Here is an 18,905-nt window from a genome sequence, read left to right as displayed (position 1 = left end):
CTGCAGTTTCAAGTTTCTTTTTAGTTTCTTCAATGCTATTAGATTTTCTAATTTGTTCTTCTAATTCTAATAGTTCATTTTTGAGGGAGGACAGCAGTTCTTTAGCTGTTTAAATGATTAGGATCATTAAATCCCTGGAGCATCTAAGCACCTAAGTCCAAGGCAGGTTTGGATATTTATAATTGGACCAATATTGGTAGTGTCTTTAGCGTTATGCCATTGTACAAGCACAAATGGATCATTTAGAAAAGAAATTGCAACACAAAACCCCAATAAACCAAAAGTCGCTAGACTGCATAGTGCCCATCTATTAGCGATGAGGCACATGTTAAGCAAAAAACTACAACCAGTGTATGTTTCCCAATCCGAAATTCCCCCATACATGACTATTACAAAGGCATACCAAAGTTCTACTGATATGTCAAGTAATCAAGGTCCCGGGAAGTTTTTAGTAAACAAACACCACATTAGTAGAAGTCTCAATTCCCACGTCACAGTCCCAATCCGACTCCCAAGTCAAATTACCTGGAGTGCTAAGTTGAGTCGCCTGGCAGATCAGTCCGAAAACGGTCCAAACCGACCCCATGGTGAGCCTACTAATTTAAACCCACGCGGTAAACGCCAACATATACGTAATGACGTCAGCAGCATAACCATATTCCTGCCATAACATCGCCTTGGAGCGCCATATTTAAATGGTTCCAAGGTCGGCAATGAGGTGTAAACAATGGCCAAACGTGAAATCCCTTGTACATATACGTAACACACAAAGTGCGAAGTTCAACGGTACATAAATAATGTGGGGATCGGCCAGATTATAAGATTAAACATAGAGGCTAAATAAGCGGGGTCATACTATCGCTCATTCAATTGTAACTCAGCGCCATCTTGTAATGGTAATATGACCTGGGGAATATTAAGAACAAGACCAAGACCTTGAGTATAGGATATGAGGGATATGGGATATATCCATATCCAAAAAATCAATTCCAAGAAACTAGGTGGCAAAAAAGAAGAAATTATTATTCAATAATATTATAAATATATGATAGAATTAGTAGGACACAAGAAAAAGTGAACAACATGTCATGAGAGAACTAAGGTAAGTGTCTGCTACCATAATGTTATTAAAGGCCACTCATAGAATAACGTCCACAGAAAAAGTATATATATGCAGGCGTCATCTTAGAGTGTACAAGAAAGATTCTGTCTTATTAGTTAGACAAAAAACTTCAAGAGTAACGTCTCAAGATAAAGTTAAATCTCCAGTATTTTCCATGACATGCAATGTTAATGAAAGCCAATTGTAACTAGAGAGAAAAGTTTCCAAAGAGAATGTTAGACAAATCTGTTAGCTGCCTCTTCATGGGCTGGTATGAGAGGGAGCATGCCTGGGCCAGGTGTGCCTCCCCCTGGACCAAACACATAGGGGTCTATAACGATGCCCGCCATCGCATCGTGAAATGGGACCGCCATGTGTCCGGTGGTCCCGCATACACAATTAGGATACGCCCGCCACACTGGCGCGCACATCCCGCATTTTTTTACATTGCGGCAGGCGGTGCTGTCAGCAGCACCTGCTGCAATGCAAAAAAGGCATTTGTGCATTTGCATGCACAACGTGGCAGGCACCGCATGGTGCCTGACACGTTGTGCATGCAAATGCAGGGGGCACCATAGGTACCCCCATGTGCCCCCCCAGCCCCCCAACATCCTGGGGGCCCGCAACAGGCCCCCAACTGCAAAAACTGCATCCCTTTCGGTAGCGGCAATGCCGCCACGGAAAGGCTGCTTCCCTCATGCATTGTAATATGGATGGCGGTGTCTAGTAGACACTGCCACCATATTCAACCCTTTTCTGCCCAGTCGACTCGTTGACCGGTCAAAAAAGCGGCGGAAAGTCTTCTCGTCCGCCACGGTACCCCCGCCATCATAATGTGGTGGGGGAAATGGGAGGCGGGCGGGAGGTAATGTCGGGCCGATTGCCACCCCCATGCGGGCGGTGGCGACCTGCTCGACATTATAATAGACCCCGTAGTGTTCTGGGGAGGCACATCGATGAAGTCATTTGCTTATGGTCCGGTCCTCTTGTTCTGTTGGAGCAATATTTAATTTATCTTAATGACAATAGCTTTAATGTTAAACTGACCATTTCTCACCACAGGGAGTATAAACTTTCTTGATATAAAATGTTATGTTCAGGATGGTAGTACCCTGTAGAGGAAAGAGACCTCATGCAATGCTGTTTTGCACGCTAAAAGTGCGCACTCTGCCTCTGTCATTAGAAACATCCCCTTTGGCGAGTTCACACGTATTAGGAGAACATGCAGCGAAAAGGAACCGTTCCAGATTAATCTGTTGAAATCAAGAAAATGATTTATGAAAAGAGGCTACAGCAAAAAGATTATGGATAAAGCTGAAACCAGAATTCTGAATACTGACAGGGATCGTACACTGTGTTATCAACCTCGGGTTACTAATGACATTGGAAAAAATAGCAAAGACAGATTCATCACCCAGTATACAATGCACAGTGACAATATTTTCAATGTGTTTAGAAGAAACTGGCATCTGTTAACTGAAATCCGTGGTTTAAAGGATTATGACAGCGAGAAACCTTCCGTTACTTACAGAAGGGGAATTGCATTGAGGAACCATCTTTGCTCGAGTTATGTGATGACACCCACTGACAGAGAAACTTGGTTGCAATTGAAACCAAAGGTTTTTTTACCTGTGGAACATATAATGTCTGTCCCATGGGTAAAAACAAAACGAAAACTTTTCTTTACAACACCACGAAAACATACCATTGGTCATTTTATAAATTGTAATACCACACATGTTGTTTATGTACTTAGATGTGCATGCGGTATTATATATGTTGGCAGTACAACACGCTGTCTGAAACACCGCATGCAGGAACACTGGGGGGCCATTAGAAATAGGGATAGCAGATACCCAGTTACAGAACAATACAATGAGAAACATATTGGAGATTTCTGGTTTCATGGCATTGATTTTGTTCCTGCAAACAAGAGAGGTGGTAATAGGGAGCTATTAGTGAGACAGACCGAATCAAAATAGATCTGTCACTTACGGGCCACGACATAGGGACACAATACAGATGGGGAAATGCACTACTTTTTGGAATGAGCCATCGATATACATATCATGCAAATAATATCTAATGAATATCGATGTGGTGTTAACAATTGGGCATCTTACTCATGAGCTATGAAAATCCATCAGTTCCCAAAAGTCGCTGTGTTGTATTAGTATAAATGTGGTACGCACTATGCAAAGTATACAAAATGCGTGCTGATTTAGCCATTGTGGTGCATGTATACTATGATGCCAATACATTCTATATGGACCATAAACTCTGTACCTCCCCTGCAGTCTTTCTTGTTGTCTTTTCTGATACTTTTTTTCTGATACTTTTGTACTGACATTTTACTCCTTCTTCTAACTATGGGAGTATAATTTTTTTTTGATTCCTCTTGCTCCACTAGAGTTATATTACCGAAGCCTTTTCAATATTAGATAAAGAGACAATTCTCAAGTGTCACTGTAGGTATTCCTTAGCCTACAGATTTGTCTAACATTCTCTTTGGAAACCTTCACCTCTAGTTACAATTGACTTTCATTAACATTGCTTGTCATGGACAATACTGGAGATTTAATTTTATCATGAGACGTTACTCTTGAAGTATTTCTTGCACACTCTAAGATGATGCCCGCATATATAATTTTTTTTTGTGGACGTTATTCTATGAGTGACTTTTAATAACATTATGGTAGCAGACACTTATCTTAGTTCTCCTATGACATGTTCACTTTTTCTTGTGTCCTCCTTATTCTATCATATATTTATAATATTATTAAATAATTATTTCTTCTTTTTTGCCACCTAGTTTCTTAGAATTAAATTTTTTGGATATGGCTATATCCCATATCCCTCATATCCTATACTCAAGGCCTTGGTCTTTTTCTTAATATTCCCCGGGTCACTTTACCATTACAAGATGGCGCCGAGTTACAATGAGCCATAGTATGGCCCCACTTATTTAGCCTCTATGTTTAATCTTATAATCTAGGCGATCCACACATTATTTATGTACCGTTGAATTTCGAACTTTGTGTGTTACGTATATGTACCATGGATTTTACTTTTGGCCCTTGTTTACACCTCATTGCTGGCCTTGGAACCATTTAAATATGGCGCTCCAAGGTGACGTTATGGGCAGGAATACGGTTATGCCGCTGACGTCTCTATGTCTATGTCGGCGTTTACCGCGAGGGTTTAAATTAGTAGGCTCATCATGGGGTCGGTTTGGACCGTTATCTGGCTGACCTGCCTGGCGACTCAACTTAACACTCCAGGTACGTTGACTTGGCAGTCGGATTGGGACTGTGACGGGGGAATTGAGACTTCTACTAATGTGGTGTTTGTTTACTAAAAACTTCCTGGGACCTTGATTACTTGACATATCAGTAGAACTTTGGTATGCCTTTGTAATAATCATGTATGGGGGAATTTCGGATTGGGAAACATACACTGGTTTTCGTTTTTTGCTTAACATGTGCCTTATCGCTAATAGATGGGCACTGTGCAGTCTAGGGACTTTTCGTTTATGGGGGTTTGGTGTTGCAATTTCTTTTCTAAATGATCCGTTTGTGCTTGTACAATGGCATAACGCTAAAGACACTACCGATATTGGTCCACTTATAAATATCCAAACCTGCCTTGGACTTAGGTGTTTCCTGCACGGCGCCTCTGTTTTGCGCTGCCAATCATCTTTTTCCCAAGGAAGCTATTCGGACTGGGGCTCATATGGGGTTTATTCCGTTTACACGTAGGGTGCCTTGGCCTTTTGGTCTGTGCACTAGTTAGTAGGTGTGTCCTACGGACATGTTAAATAAGATTGTGTATTTTTGTTTATCTACAGAGTATTATTTCTGGACGTGGCCATATCCTATCCAGGACTGTGGGACCTCTACCTTCATTGCATCGCTAACTTGTGTTACCTGTGACTGTTGTTTTCTTGAACCTTCAGGTTATTATTGATCGATGAAAACTTAAGCCCGTTTATCTACCTCAATTCAGATTTGTATGCGTTGCGTTCCATTAGCAATTTACAGATTCTATTAGATATTAGAGCACTGACCGTGGCACTGTTTGTGTTTCTGCCTCACGCACACCCGTACTTAGTTATGCTTTATTACATTTGCAGAGTATCACGGTTGATTAGGACTAACTATATCAAGGACTGTGGATTTGCTCTATTCTAAATCTTTTTGGCTTATTGGCTAATTGGAGATAGTGTGGATTTCCACTTGCGTATTTGACTGGTGAGAATAAGAACTTTCCCTTGTACATATATTTTTCATCTCCATTTTCTTTCTTTTTATCTCTTTCCTCCTGCGTCTATTTCGTCATATTTCTTCTCTCCTGTTCTTCGTGTCTGTCCTATTTTGATTTAAGTGAATAGTGTCAGTGTTCATTATTGATTTTGTTCACTCTTTGGTGTACTCTTTCGGTCTTGGTGACATTTGTACACTGGGTATTTTCCTTGGTTGATTTAATCAAACACAGTTTATTTTTTTTAATTTGTCATACCATATGGCATTTTTGACATCGATAAATCTAGATAACTGTGTTTTTATGATGATTGGTTTATATTAATCTTGTGGGTTTTTGAAATTTGAACCATTTAGTTTATTCGTGTGTATATATGTTTTTCAGTGTGAAGTTCAATTTTTTTGTTCTTAAGACATTCTGCGTCATCGTTATATGCCACTTTCTGATGTAATTTATATGTTACATGTGTTTTTAATGATGGTGTCTTTTTATTTGTTGTATTTATTCATGTGCTGTCTCGTGTTAATTGTTTTCAGCCCTGACGAAGTTCCATTGTATGGAACGAAACGCATTGGCTGATGTCCATTTCTTACTATATTTGAATAATAAAATAAACTGCATGGTATTACTTTGATGACCTGGACTTCTTCTCTGGTGCACCCTCCTTTATGGAAAATTGTTTTATTCTGGATCCCAGTGAAACCATATAGCAGCGGGTTCTGGAGGTGTTTTGCAAAGAACTCGGAAAATATTTTGAATAGGGATTTACGTGCGGGACGTATGGTCAGCCGCCTCTGTTTTTTTTGGATATAACTTATCCACTGTGGTAGCCAGCCTTCTAATCTTGATGTCTTTCAGGACTACTCTCAAACTAGGCATCATCACTCCAAAAACATCTTCCACAACCTCTAAAGTAATCAGTACACATTTTTCGCTGCTGTTCAACTTCCCTTCAGATCTCTCCAGGTAATCCATATGATAAATTTTCGGGAACACTAGTGACAAATAGCAAGTACCATTCCATTTGCTTGGTAATCGAACATATGGATTCTTTCTACACACAAAATACACTCCTTGTGCCCTTCAACAAGACTCTTACAAAAACGTTTTCCAAGGACCATTAACTAGTAAGATATGATCACAAACGCTCTGTGCCACAAATAGTATATCATACCGAATCGCAGTTTGACGTATGCAAAGCTTGCCTCATTGTTCCCAATCTAAAGCTATAGGACCAGAACTTCCCTTAGCTTTGTGAGCTAACTCCTCTGTGGTCCAATCGGAATCTATGTCCTTCTTGTCAGTCCTAGTAACTGATCGCCTATGTCTATCTTCTACTTGATCTATACATTTATTTTCTGTGTCTGTTAGTATGCAGGTTAGGTCATATCTATGCACGGAAGCAGTGTCTAGTGTCACAGTTGGTGAGAAATAATTTTCCATTCATTCTATTTGCTTATAATAATCATATCTGTTCAGGTGTTTATAGGCAGGTATTTCTTGAAGTACCAAACATAATTTGAGAAGTAGTACTCATAATGGCCTTTTCCATTAAACATACTAAGGAGTAAGCTACAACTAATGCAGTAAGTCAAGGGTAAGTGATGCTTTTTGCTCAGTTTCACTTAGATCAGACGCCAAAGATTTATCTATTGGTGCAAGTTCTCTTTCAGATGCAAGTCTCAGATTTCTTCTTCTCTGTCTCACAGGCCACGTTTCACCTGCGGCATTTTTCTCCCTTAACTGCACAGGATCAATTGTCACACCAGTCTCTTCCACTGAGTCAGACTCTCTATCACTTGCAATGTTACCGTCTCCCTCAGAGTCTATACAAGGGTCTTGTGTAGCTTGACCCCCCTCAGATCGATCTAGTGTGTATCCAGCCTCTTAAGGTACCTCTACAGCTTGACTTGTCCCCTCCTGTGATCCTTCGGCCCCGGCCTGAAACACTTCTAGGAGAGTAAATGTTTTATCAGAGGGACTTGAGACTTGTCGGGTGTGAGAAGCATGAACCCAACACAACTCTAGGCTACACTTCATAGCGATGTTCGTCACCAGTATCACTTGAAATGGCCCATGCTACCGAATGTCAAGACAGTTTTTCCTAGCGTGTTTTCTGATGAAAACCCAATCCCCTAGGTTCAGGTCATGGCAGAGATCTTTTGAAAGTTGGTGCAGTTGCTGCTTCAACTTGATGAAACACAGAACGAACCATGGCAGCCAGTCCGTTACAGTAGTCAAGGATCAAATCATCTGTGATGCTCTCTAACACGGGAGCAGGTACATCAGGCACACACATTGCTCTTCCCATAAGTATCTTATGAGGCAACAACCCAGTTCTCCTGTCAGGAATGCTGTGCAGACTCATTAGCACTAGAGGCAATGCATCAGGCCACTTCAGAGATGTTGAAGCACACACTTTAGCCAACCTTGATTTCAAGGTACCGTTTATTTTTCTCCAGCATTCCTGATGCCTCTGGCCTGTAACTACAATGTAGTCCCGATCCACATTCAAGGCAGTGCACAGCAACTTCATAACTTCATTGTGAAAGTTTGTATATGATGATGATGATGATGATGTATATCTATCTGATTCCAATGTAGTTGGAATTCTGAATCTAGGAATGAGTTCCCTCAACAACAACTTTGCAACTGTAATGCCATCACATCTTTTAGTCCAGTAGGCTTCAACCCATCGAGAAACGATGCACACAACAACCAGAATGTATCTCAACCTATTACACACAGGCATCTCAACAAAATTCATTTGGATCAATTAAAGGGACCAAAGATCTGCCAATGTGACTCAAGGCAACCACAGTTTTATTTCCAGCGTTCATTTGTTGACATGTGACGCACCAATAATACAAAGCTTCTGCAATCACTCGAAACCCTGGATTGAACCAAGTCTGTCTGAACAACTTCACAATTGCATCCCTTCCTATATGAGCTGCTCCACGAATCTGCCTTGCCATTGGATGTAGCAAACAATCCAGAAGTACAGTCCTGCCATCAGCTGACACCCAAATGCTGTCTTTCCCCTTCTCACAACCTGCTCTGATCCAACCCGCTTGTTTGTTGTCTGTGGCTTCAATTCGCAAACGTCTCACTTCATCCCATGTGTAAACAGCTGCTAGCATAATTTCTGAGTCCGTCTCTGTACTCTCGCCAGTATATTGCCCACCGAAAGTACATGCATGAATAGCACAGTAACTTGCAACTTCGTCAGCGTACCTATTTCCGATAGTAACAACATAATTTTCCTTTCCATGTGCTGCACACTTAACAACAGCCACTTCTCTTGGCAATTGTAAAGCTTCTAACAGTTGTCTCACATACTCCACATTCCGTATCAGGGAGCCTGATGACTTTAGGAACCCTCTCTGCGACCATTGCTGTCAAAAGTCATGAACCATTCTGAAACCGTACTGGCTATTGGTAAAGATGGTGATTCGGATCTGTTCAGAAACTCAACAAACACTGGTCAAGGCAATGATTTCAGCCACTTGTGCGGAGTGTACTCCCTGTAAACAAGCAGCTTCGACCACTCCAGTGATGGTACAGACAGCAAACTCTGCTCACAAATTCCTTTCATTGTCTTTACGGCTTGAACCATCAACGAAAAGGACTTGATCGGGAATAGACAATGGCTCATCGACAATGTCAGTTCTCGGTTTTGTGCAAAGCTCAGTGACATCCAGACAGTCAATTCAATTCTATTCAAAATTACTTTATTCGGCATAAAACAATACCATAGAAGTACAATATTAAAAATGTATCTCAAACATTTTTTTTTTTTCAAACCATGCTAAAAATCTTTTTACCAATAATACATAAATTATAATTGATTCCACGCAAGGTTAATCTCATGGAGCAACCATAAAATGTCCTAAAATAAAAATAATTCCTCCACAATATAATACAATGAGCAACTACAGAATCAAGACACTGGTACACCATTTTCAATACCTGAGGGATACCCTTCCTTTCTCAAAATGGCATATAGTAAATACACAGACCTTTATTCCTCCCCTCTGCTGGTTCTAAATCTCATTGCCAATCTTAGAAAATTGATTGTACAGAAAAGCGTTAGAGGCTCTGCAGACAATTTCAAGAACAATAGGGCCACCTTAGCTTGTTTGAACTTAACGTTTCTTAAAATATCTTTTAAAAATAATCGCCTAGGGTGAGCATAAAAAGGACAAAATAAGACAAAATGAAGCGTGTCCTGCGGAGACCGTTGGTCGCAGCCACAAGGACCCTTCGACTCCAGGAACGTTCTATACCCTGCTGGAACTGCCAGCTTATAATGTAACAAGTTTAGCCTGAAGCGGGTCATAAGAAATCTGTCCTGGGGATTATAAATAAGGTACAGATAAGGTTCCAAGCCCAAACATGACTTTGTTAGCTGGTGTGTTCTCACTGATAACTTAATCAACTCCCTATCTTCCCTATTAGATTTTACTCTATTTAAAAATTCTAACTTAATGGGGCCCTTGTCCTTAGATAACAATTTTGTTGGGTGCATAAAATGTTCAACATGACCCATGGCCACCAGGTTTTCCTTAACATATTTGAGCCACGGAATATTATGGCCCGGGACATGCAGTCCAATAGTATCTGCTGGCTTAACATCACCTCTGGGTTTGTCCATATTTTGATCCGGCATGCAAGGGGTTTCCACTGCAACCTATCGCACAGATGGGTTATGCCCAGTTCCTCATGAACAACATAAGAAGACGTACTCTGGGGGACCTTCAATACCCGCCTCAGGTATTTATTTTCCTCTATTTGTAACTTATGTAGGTCTATAAAGCCCCAAACCTCACTACCATATAAGACTTTGGCACAACTTACAGAACTGTAAAGGTTCAGGATTTGCTCAGGGGACCATCGACCTAACCTCTTTGCAAAATTCATAGTTGCCCCTGTGGAGTTAATTAGTGTATGACATTTCTCCTCCACAAGGCCTTTAAAGCTAAGTCGACTATCAAATAAGATCCCCAAATATGAAAATGACTTGACCTTCTCCAGTCCATGTGTGCCTATTGTGTACTTAATTTTCCTAGTTGGTCCTTTCCCTATCTCCAAAACATATAATTTAGTAAGGTTCGGTAAAAAATCTAGATTATCCATAAACTGGACAAAGCCGTCTATAAGACGCTGCAATCCGTGCGCATTGAGAGCCAAAAGCACAGCGTCGTCCGCCTACAATAACATGGGAATCCCTCTCCTTCCTATCTGTGGGCAGTCCATCCCTAAGGCTACCAGCGCCTGTGCTAAGCTATTTATATATATAGAGTAAATAGGAAGGGGGCCAGAAAACACCCCTGCCTCACTCCTCTTGAACACGGGAATCGGTCAGTAACATTTCCCTCCTCATCATATCTGACCTGTGCAGAGGTATTCTGGTGCAGTGCTCTTAGTATATTTACCAGTCCTGGGTCGACTCCCAAAGCCCCCAATAATTCCCACAATTTCTTCCGATTTACCCGATCAAATGCCGCCGTGAGATCCATGAAAGCCAAGTACACAGTCCCCTCACTGGCCACAGTGTACTTGGCTGCCAGGAGATATAAATTGAGACATTGATCTGTAGTGGAGCGGCCATGCCTAAACTCATACTGGGTATCCGTGATAATCTCATGTTCCTCCGCCCAGTCCAGCAATCGGTTAAGAATGGCCCTACCGGAAGGACCCTTACGGGCCCTACTAAGATTGCGGTAAGGATCTGGAAGGCGGCTAATGTAGCCATGGGCTGGAGTGAGCGTTTAACATGTGCAACTCCTTTATTTGCCTCCGACCGTCTGGGAAGCCTCTGGACAACGAAAGGCTTTGAGCGTCGGGACACGATCGGTATTAGCAGAGTGGGAGACTTATGGGTTAAGGGCGCGGTCAAAACCTTCGCGGCGCTCCAGAGCGAATACGAGCTCACTGACAGGGAGTTCTTCCGCTACGCCCAGGTTCGGCATGCCCTGCTCTCGGTCTTTGGTGAAGGGACCAAGGTCCCGGCTTCTTCGCCCCTCGAGGACCGCATACTCGATGGTCATGTTCCCGACAGTACTATCTCTCTAATTTATAAAAAACTCATTAATAATCGGGCCGACCTCTTGGTGCGTCTTCGGGAGGCATGGACGGGAGATGGGGTGGAGTTGGACGATGAGGACTGGCAGTCCGCACTGTCGTCCCCTAAGGAGGTGGCCATCCCAGCCCGTCTCCGTCTGGTCCAGCTTAAGATTCTCCACCGGGTTTACGTGACGGGTCCCCGTTTGGTTTCGATGGGATTTTCCGAGGACGGGCTCTGTAAGCGGGGCTGTGGGCTTAGTGCCACCTTTCTCCACATCCTTTGGGAGTGCCGCGAGGTGGCGGACTACTGGCGCCGGGTGCATGTGGTTATGGAACAAGTCACCGGGGTTGCTCTGCTGCCGGAGGTGCGTCGCTGTGTTCTGAATGTATGGGAGCCCAATGATTATAACGCGGCCCAGACTCGGTGGCCGGCCCTGGGGAACATGATTGCTAAGAGAGATATAGCGCAGCTTTGGGGTTCCCAGCGGCCTCCCACCGTGTCTGTATGGAAGGAGAACATGGACTGGTGCATGTTCAGGGAGAAGACTGTGTATGTGGCTCGTGGTAAACCGGGGGCATGGAGTAGAATCTGGGGGCAATGGAACGAGTATCGTGGAAACATCTGTGCTCCCCCCCTGGTGGACACTTCCGAAGTTGCCCTGTCCCCCTGACCCTTGATGGTTCCTTGTGTATTTGGAATATCCGAGTGTAGATCTGGTTCTCCCGTGACCCCCCCTGACCTCTTAGTCCTCCTTCCCCTTGACCGCCATCCGGTGGTCGGATGTAGAGACCCCCTGCTATAGTCTGACGCCCACTTCATGCCACGATACCTCGCCTTTTGTTTTTATTTGTTATTTATGTTAAATTTATGTATCCTGATTCCTTTAGGACTATCCGGATTGTCTGTAAGGGGCCGGGCCCGGGGGTCGGACATTGACTTTTATACTGTATGATCCGTTTTGACTTTAGCGGCCGGCCCTGGTGGTTGTAGGCCCATGCTTGTATCCTTTTTACTGTGCAATAAAAAATTAAAAAAAAAAAAAAGAATGGCCCTACCTAAAACTTTCATGGTAACATCGATAAGTGAAATGGGGTGATAACAATGTGGGCTATTTCTATTCCCTTTCTTAAATATGGGGACTGGCATCGTTGTCTCCACTGCGGTGTTTATTACCCTGGTCAATATGGGCGCCCAAAGTTCTTTCTGGCTCAGGAAGAGGTCTGGGGGAATCCCGTCAGGGCCCGGCGCCTTATTACGTGTCAGCCCATCTATCCCCGCCTTTATCTCTCCTAGGGAAAAGATAATCTGCGATGTACTCACACTTTCCGATTCTGCTGTGATCAAATCAGCAGTAGTACCATAGTTATAAAGGCCCCGATAGTGCTCAAGCCAGGTTTCTGGGAGAACATGACAGGCCAACTTGGGTTTATTTAAATCCTGAAAACATGGTTCATTGATGAATTTCCAAAAGGCAGTCGAGTGCTTTGTCTCGGCTGCTTCTCTCAGGTTTTCCCATGCCTGATTCTGCAGTGCGGTCTTACGGCATTTCAGTGTCTTATTATACCGTGCCCTGCACCTCGACACCTTCATCCCATCTTTGGGTACAGATTTCAGAGCTAACTTCAATTCCCTCAGGGCGAGGGTGCAGTCATGGTCAAACCACCCAGGATTACTATGGTCCCTTTTAATCTTCCTACCCCTAAGTAAACCATCAATTTGTGGGGCAACGCCCTCAAATGCCCTGATCAGGTCTACCCCCTCGACTTCTAGGTCCAGACACTTCCAGACATCGGATTCCTCCTGTGTTAGTAAGGTTCTGTAAAATACTTCTCTGTCAATGCTGACCCACCTTAATCTGCTACCCTGGTCAATGGCTTTCATTATGCCTCCGGCCTCCCTTTGGCCTCGGTCTCTAATACATAAGAGCAGCAGGTTGTGGTCACTAAAAATACTGACCTCTATTTTGAACCTTATGACTTGACACTTTAACGTGATTGTGACAAAAATAAAATCAATTATAGAATCCTTTCCCCTACCTTTAAAGGTTGGGGTAACCAAGGTTGGGGTAACCATACTATTTCCCTCCCCACCAATCAAATCCATGGTGTGTGTGAGTGCATGCCTGCCTAAGACCTTGTTCAGCGCTCCTCCATCCCTTGTATGATTCAAGTGCCACCACTCTACCATCGGGCAGGCCGACCAGTTCCCCCCCTTCATTCTTAACAAGGGGCACTGGTGACAATTAAAGTCCCCCGCTAATACTAGCTGGGGACTTGATGCCCCTTGCTCCTCCATTCCTGCCAGCCGGGCCCCCAATTCAGTTAAATATAAGAGGGGTTGTCCCGGGATAATAGCATTATAGAAGTTAATGAGGGTTAGATTAAGACCCTTATTGTGGTACGTAACCCCCAGTATGCAATCTGAAGCCCAGCTTAATTCATCCCATCTTCCTGGCAATCTTAGGTCGACCTAAATAGTCAGCCCACCTTTTGCCCGCCCCGAAGTTGACTTACGTGCTGGGACAAAGAACATTTTATATCCTTCTATTGCCTAGGCATTACTTTGTACCTCCCACGTTTCTTGTAGGAGGATTATCTGGTGTTTCTTTATATAAGTTAGCCAATTATGGTTTTTGATTTTTGACAATAGACCCGATATGTTCCAGGATATTATCTTAATCTCTCCCACTGTTTGGCTACCTGCAATATCAATTGTAGTACTAGTATGTACTGCAGGAAGTTCACCCAGTATGCCCTCATTTTCCCCTGGGCCCCTTCCGCCGGGCTCTTTACCTCTCACATTAGATTTGGAATCATCCAGCTGTATGTCACCCTCCTCATCATTTCATCCTAGATGAAACAGCCCCTCCCGAATGACTTCTTTCCCATATAACAGCCTCCCTGTCAGTCAGTCTATTTCGTTCAGGGCTGAGTCATTGTCTCCTCATTCTTCCTCTTCAGTATTTGGAATAGACAACAAGGTGGCCTTATTTAGCACAGAACACTACTTCAGAGGATCCTTTTCAGCAGCGAGTAACACCTGTTCATACCTTGTCAGCGTATTGTTTGTCAAATGCTGCGTTTTTTTTCTCGTCATCAAAAGCTCAACTGAATGTGGTACATATATGGTAAGTGGATCACAATGCTTTCACATAATTCAATACTGATACCTGTTGCAGCAACGGATTTGAGACATTCGGGCAACGCTGAAGCTATAGGATCTAGGGTAGCTGAAAAATAGGCCAGTGGTCTGCGGGCACCTCCATGTGTCTGGGTGAGTATGGATAGAACAGAACCCTCTCGCTCATGGAGGAACAGTGAAAACACTTTCTTTTACTCAGGTATTCCTAAAGCTGGAGCGCGACACAGGCACTCCCTCAACTCCACGAAGGCAAGCAAACAGCTGCTATCCCAAGGTACCGGATCACACACATCCTTGTAGGTTAACATCTGCAAAGGTTTCACCATCAGGGAGAAATTAGGAATCCACTGTCGTCAATAGCCAACCATTCCCAAGAACATTCTGACCTCTTTTTGGCTACTGGGCAGATTAATTTACATGATGGCTTCCACTCTTTCTGGTGACACCTTCCTTTTGCCTATGTCAATTCGATGACCCAGATACTGCACTTCATTCAGACTGTACTGAAGTTTACTCTGAGACACCTTATGCTCGTTGTCAGACAGATGGTTCAGTAAGGCAATATTATCGTCTTTGCAGGACTCTTGCGTCTCTGGCACGATTAGAAGGTCGCCAATGTATTGGACCTATACAGAGTTTTGGAGCAGGATCAATCTCTCAAGGTTCTTCTTCAAGATCTGAATGAATATGATGGACTTTCAGTATACCCTTGAGGGATACGACACCACGTTAAGACGCGATTAACCAGACACACAGCAAATATAGATTGTTTTTTCTTGTGCAATGGGATGGAGAAGAATGATTGGCAGAGGTCAATCACCGTGAACCATTCAGCTTCGCAAGGAATCAGGAATAAGATTACAGATGGATTTGGTCCCACAGGACAATATGGGATCACTATGTTGTTTACTTTCCCAAGGTCTTGGACAATGCAATATTTCCCACTTGGCCTCTGCAATCCCAAAATAGGAAAACTACACAGTCGTCCCATGATCTCTTTTAGGATACCCTACGCAATCATGGACCCAATTACAGGTGTAATCCCTGCCACTGTTTCTGGGGTCATGTTGTACTGGGGTGTTCACTGAAACTCTGCATTTGGCTTCACCTCTATATGGACTGGCTTTACTCCTCGAATCAGTCCGATCTGTTCCCCGGAGAAGTCACATACCACCGGTGAGACAGTGTCTCTAAGATCCAGCAGCATGTCTCCCACTGTCAATAAAGGAAACATGGCAGTATAAAGATTCTGCTTAGCCAATTTGAAAGCAATGTTCTCATTACTGGTCTGCAATTCGATTGCCTTTGGTGTGCAGTAGATGGTACAATTCAATATGCACAATAGATCACACCCTAGAAAACAGACTGGACTCGACACACACCACAAACTGATGGTGATCCTGGAAAGTTTCGATTTTCACCGGTACATCTTCTGTCAAAGGCTTTTTCATTCTTATGTTAGAGACTCCTGCAACTTGGATCGACTTGCCCGAGGGGAGCAGGATTGGGGCTACTATAGATCTCACAGTATAACGGGTAGCACCAGTATCAATCAAGAATGTAATGGTATGACCATCTACATTTGCTTCTACATATGGTCCACTGAGGCCTACCTCTGAGATTGCGCCAAGTGTACAGTCATCCTCCCCCCTCAGGCACCGTCATAAGGATGGGTCCTGATCAAATCTCTCCATAGCTTCCATCAAGGGCATCTGGTGATATGCTTGATTGCCCTTTGCAATTTTTGGAGGCTGAGGCACTTACACTAACTGGTTTCGATTCCCTCCCGCATTAAATGATCTTGGCCTAGTCACTGTTGGTAACTAGTGTACTCTGTCTGCCACCTGCACTAGTCCAAATATTCCCTTCACCGACGGTTGGTGAGTGAAAAGCATCAATTCTATTGCTACTCTAACATTAAAGTGACATCCCTACAAAGGCATTCCTAAGAAACCAGATACAAGGTGTCATTGCGTGCAGTCTTTCTAAGAAGTGTCTCCACCATCAATGGGTCAAGTAGCATAAAGTCACCATCGTAAAGAAAGAGCTCGTTCTAGGATGCTTTCTCTCTGAAGGCAAGAAAGAAGTGGGGCTCTTTCCCTAGTTCCAACAACTAATTATCCACAGGTAACATGCTCATAATGTATTCTGCATCACGCCATTCGCTCTGGGTACAATCCTAAATGTACTTTTCCATGATGCCGTCCGTGTACCTTCTTGCAACAATTTGTCCTTGGTCCCAGATCTTCTTCTGTGTGAATCATAATGTCCTTCCTTTATCGACCCTGCTTGCCTAGTTAGTAAAACAAAGACATTATTCTACCTAAAAGAGCGCTTCTTCACCTGCAATACGAAAACATGAGAAAGAACGGATTCCACAGCACACATGAAATTCAAACATTTAATTCTAAAGTGAGAGATGTCAGGGACTTACATTTCAGGCCTACAATTTCAGCTAAAAGAAGGAAGCACCATATAAGCTTTAAGAATTCACATAAACATTAATGCAATTTCAACTAAAGGATTTAACTACGTTGAAATGTCATAATTATTTAACACATTTAGTACATGAATAATTATCAGTTTCAAAACACCACTTCGTTATGTTAACGTTTCCTGCTATCTATATTCATTTTCTGCGTAAATTCTCCACAGCTCTTGTCAATGGCCTAAAATACATCACGTATTCATGTTAATACATTTCACAATTCTAGTACCTCATGTTAACACAGTAGATGACTATATGTGAGTGCACTCTATACCTGATTATGATGCACCCCTACAAATGAAATGATATTTCCACTCCATCAGTTTCAAAGATAAAAGCTCTTAGCACTCTGATATTGGCCCTGGACATATTCTACCACCTAGCATGAACAGTGTCATACTTTGAACAACTCAGACTTGATGTTCAGATCTCATCAAGAAGCTGAGTACTGAGTGCTACTCAGCTACTTGACGGAATCGCCCCGATTAATTATAGGGGCCGAGGAGAAGTCAACTGTCTTCAGAGTGGTTTTCTCCCTATCTCCAAAGCATGATACAGGCATGTAAAAGGCTAAAGAGAATCTGGAGTTAAAATTATCACCCGGAGGATAAAGCAGTGTATAAGGCTGCCCTGAAGGGCCTTCAAAAATTGATCAAGAAAACAAAAGCAGAGTTTTTTGCTCAGTAAATTGCAGTAAATTGCAATCCAAAAATTCCTCCAGGGAAACTTTTAAAGTTGTTAAATCTTTTCTGTCCCCATTGGCAAATCAACAAAAAATTCAACCCCCTCAAGCATTAGTAGCTCAACTGGCAGCTAATTTTACAAAAAAAAGTGGAGGAGATCCATTTATCACTCCCTATAGGGAATGCAATGCCTAAGGGTATGATTTAGAAGTCAGCGGAAGGAAACACTCTGTTACATTACCGGCAGTTTTTCTTTTTTAGCAATTTACAAGGAAATCCTTGCAAATATCGCATTGTGCAGGAACTCATGCCTTGCATCTCATTTTCGGTAAGTCGTGGCAAACTAAGTGGCGTTGTGAAAAATTCACATTAACGCTGGAAAACTGCCACTAACAGGAGTTTGGGGCAACTTGTAAATTTGGCGATACAAGTAAATCCGCCATAACGTCAAAAAATGTATGCTACGGCGGCGTTAACTCGTAAATATGCCCCTGTGTGGGGTAGTTGTCTGTTGGTTATGTGGTTATGACAGAGGTTGTAAGATCAACTTCTCTCACGCAGTTCGTCCTTTTTTATGTTACACAATAATTTATGAGCATGTGCACACCATATGTAGATTTGCGAAACGCAAAACACTTTTTTCACGCTTAGGGCAACACCCCTGCATGTAAGATATAGGTATCTCTCAATATGAGACTACTCCTCTGGGACGGAGTAGGTAGCAGGGCATTTATTTGCCTAGTTGATGTTCTTGTGGCTTCACTGTAGGAATCTCTGATTTTGTTTGGGATGGCCTCATTTTGGAGAATGTTGATGCACATCTTCGCAGACAATTTCCAACTCTGATTTTGTTCACATATACTATGGGGGATTATTGTGTAAAATGCAAGATCAGGAGATGACTCCAGGTCATTATGGACAGAAAAGTCTAGTCCTTGATTGCCCCTTGCCAGTACGGTGCACAGTGGGAGTAGTAGTTTGCATCTGTGCCTGCTAGGCACTGTCCACCAGGGCACTCAGTACACCATTAGGCTCTGCCCTTCTATTGCCCTTTCTTTGGAATAGGCCCATGTGTGTTTGCTATGTGGCTGGTGCTGTGTTGGAATCAGCCATGTGCAAACACGTGTAACTAATTTAATAATTGGTGGTCACATGGAGCATGCA

The 18,905-nt window shown here is 42.9% G+C and overlaps 1 protein-coding gene across 2 annotated transcripts in view; it reads left to right on the top strand.

Annotated features, from left to right (window-relative positions):
* Positions 1-18,905, top strand: part of LOC146862118 (protein NipSnap homolog 3A-like) — a 418,751-nt gene that overhangs the window by 325,826 nt on the left and 74,020 nt on the right. The window lies entirely within an intron of this gene.

The sequence above is a fragment of the Triturus cristatus genome, chromosome 2_2 (genome assembly GCF_964204655.1).
Source record: "Triturus cristatus chromosome 2_2, aTriCri1.1, whole genome shotgun sequence".
Classification (NCBI taxonomy): Eukaryota; Metazoa; Chordata; class Amphibia; order Caudata; family Salamandridae; genus Triturus; species Triturus cristatus.
This window is presented reverse-complemented; position numbering and strand designations above follow the sequence as displayed.